The sequence below is a fragment of the Propithecus coquereli genome, unplaced genomic scaffold (assembly GCF_000956105.1).
Source record: "Propithecus coquereli isolate 6110/MARCELLA unplaced genomic scaffold, Pcoq_1.0 Scaffold32, whole genome shotgun sequence".
Taxonomy (NCBI): domain Eukaryota; kingdom Metazoa; phylum Chordata; class Mammalia; order Primates; family Indriidae; genus Propithecus; species Propithecus coquereli.
Window position 1 is genome coordinate 3,569,892 of NW_012148841.1, and position 3,439 is coordinate 3,573,330.

A 3,439-nucleotide genomic window follows, 5' to 3' on the forward strand; every position below is an offset into this window, starting at 1 on the left:
ACTTTAGAAAGCTTACCCACCTACACCAAGGTTCTCTTCTCAGAGAAATTGACTGCCCTGCCCATCCTCAGCCACAGCCATGTGTTTGGGCACTTGACCCAAGTTAATCCATTTAGACTGGCCAGTGACCTATGGCCTGGTATAGGAAGGTGGTCTGGGCCAGTCATTTCTCACTCTTAGGAATCTGAACTTGGGGACCTAGAGAGAATAAGTCATTAAGCAGCAAGAGCAGAGCTGAATGTATGCCATGGGGTAGAATTAGGAAGTTGGCATCCTGAAGCCTTGTGTGAGAATAGAAAGTATAAAGAATCTGATTAGTCAAGAAAAGAACATTAAGCAGGCATGGAGCACTATGTGGAGATGTCATGATATAACCCATGTGGCCAAGGGGGAGATGGAGGGAATGTCTGGAGTAACCTGACTTCCTAATAACTTCCAGGACAGATTTGGTTGACATTTATTCAACCAAAATAGATCTTGCTTTTCTTGAAACAGAATAAGGCAGTAATTAAGAGCATGGGCTCTGAAGTTAGAGAAATGAAGGTTCAAAAACTTGCTTCATTTCTTACTCAGAGCAAATCATTTAACCTCTCTAAGCATCGGTTTCCTTTTTGTAGGAAAGCCACCTGGTACTGTCTTAATGAAATATGTTTCGTTGTTGGTATACTGCACATTACTCTTGCTCATAGAAAACACAAAATACGAACTGGTTAAACAAACAGAGTGAATGATTTCTGAGCCTTTTACCTTTTTACCCCCTGCCTGATCTCTGTAGGCTCTTTTCCTACTCACCAGCCATATTCACTCTGGGTAAATAAGCAAGGAATGAGAAAAAAGCTAAATATTGTTTTTTAGTAATTTCTCTTCTTAGTACTTAGTACTCTGTGAAGGTTTGAGTGGGAAGGAGTTTAAAACCAATAATCCAAAAGAGGTTTCAGGATTATCTACTTGTTTCATCTTCACAGTACCGCTTTCCCCCTTAACTCAGGTAAAAGTAATGCTTTCTGTCTGCATAGAAATTTTAACTTTTGGAGTATTTTTACATCTATTCTCTCATAAAAGCTACCTTTGTATGGCTTTCACAGTACTTTATGGCTCTTTGTGATTTGTTTTGTTTTATTTTTTTAACTACTCTGGGTAGTAATTTGATATCATTGTCCTCATTAATAGACAAAAAACTAAATAAAACATAGGGAGTGAATATGATTAGCTCACTTGTAGGAAAAAAAATGTCAGCTCCATGGCCAGAACCTACAGGTCCTGAGTTTCTAGCTTGTTGCATAAACCACTGAGTCACTATACATTTATACCTGGTATAATTTAAGTGAAACTACAGGTGAAGTCTGAAACCATTCCTGAGATTCACCCACAGTACACTTCTCATATTAACTTGCCATTTCATTCTACATCCCTCAGTCCTCTCTATACTTTCTATTTTTTTTTTTTTCTTTCTTCCTTTGAGCCAGGGTCTTGCTCTGTTGCTGGGCTAGGGTGCAGTGGCATCATCATAGGACACTGTAACCTTAAGTTCCTGGGCTCAAGCAATCCTCCTACCTTAGCCTCTCAAGTAGCTGGGACTACAGGTGTGTGCCACTGCACCTGGCTAATTTTCCTATTTTTTTTGTGTGAGACAGGGTCTCACTTTTGCTCAGGCTAGGGTCAAACTCCTGGCCTCAAGCAGTCCTCCCGCCTGGGCCTCCTGAAGTGCTAGGATTACAGGCATGACCCACCACATCTGGCCATATACTGTTAAATTGTATCTAAAATGGACTCCTAGAGAGGAAGTTATGGGAAAGTAAATAAGAAGGAAAGGAAATTCCTCTCTAGTTTATTCCTGGTCCCCCTTACTCCCTCATTCCTAGCCTAGTCACAGCAAAAAAGCCGTTGAACATTTTTTAATCTGTGAATTTTTTGTTGAAATATGTAATCTAATAAATAGGGAACTGGTGATTTGGAAACATAACTTTTTAGTTTCCTAGGATAGCTTAAGATTTTCAGAAGAAACGCATATAAAAATGGAGAGAATTTGAAAAGGATGAAATTTCTTCAATGTTTAATATATATTTGTAAGCTAGCTAAATATTTCAGAGCTTTTTCACATATTATCCTCATGATTGTTTATCCTCATAACTCTTAGGTAGGTCAGGTATTATTATCTCCATCTTTATATGTGCATTAGAATACTAGTAGGGATAATAATGCCTAAGCTTAGAGAAATTACATGATTTTCCCAAGATCACACAGATAGCAGAACTAGAACCAGACCCACATGACTCTACTCAATGAAAACTTAAGTGTTACACAACAATGGCTACACACAATAATAATAAATGCTAACTGCAGGAGAATGCAGTTGTTAAATCTACCTACCCTCTCTAATTTTTCTATCTCATACTTATGCTGTTTCATTTAACAGTCAAGGAAAAAGTTAATATTTTATAAATAATTTTGAAGTCAAATACTACCTGAGCATCTAATTAATTAGTGGTCTTTCAACACTATGGCATTTAGTTTCTGTATTCAGGAACAGTTCATTAACAAGGCCCATGAAATATGATTGTGCCATATAAAATCCATTCACTATATTGATTGAGGTCGGGAGGCCTAACTATCAGCAAAACAAAACAAGCAAAATTTCATTTCATTCAGTGATCTAATATTTTAGGCTAAAAATAAATTGTGATTCCACTTATATGAAGGTATCTAAAGTAGTCAAATTCATAGAAACAGAAAATAGAATGGTGGGTACCATGAAAAAGTTCTGGATATCTGTTTCATAGCAATGTGAATACAGGTATACTTAACACCACTGAACTGCACACTTAATAATGGTTAAGATGGTAAATTTTATGTTTTCTACCACTAGAAAGAAAGAAAGAGAGAGAGAGAAAGACAGAAAGAAAAAGAGAAAGAAAGAAAAAAGAAAATGTATTGTTTGGGATGATGATAAAGTACTGGATGGAGATGGTTAGTGGTGATGGTTGCACAACAATGAATGTACTTAATGTCACTGAACTGTACACTTACAGCTGGTTAAAATGGTCGGTTTTATGTTAGGTCTATTTTTAAAATAAAATAATAGAGTTCCAATGTGATTTTGTATTTTTGTCACATTCACTATTCTGTGAAAAACTTTACACTTCACATTTCTGTGTAGGCAACTAGAAAGCCGAGATTTCTTTTAGCCTCTCAGTTATTTAGTGTATAGTCAAACAAATAATTGGTATTGTTAGGGAGCTATGCAAGTTTAAATTAAAATCTATAGAGGGAAATTTCATTTCCAAGATTCACCCTAACCTTATGCAAAAATATTTTAATGCCCATAGAATTCCACAAGTCACTTATGTGATTAATATCACATTTCAAGATGCCCATTTCATAGTCATGAAATTCAAGTTCATTCAGTAGTTGAAAATTTGTTAAAAGGCATTTACTGTTA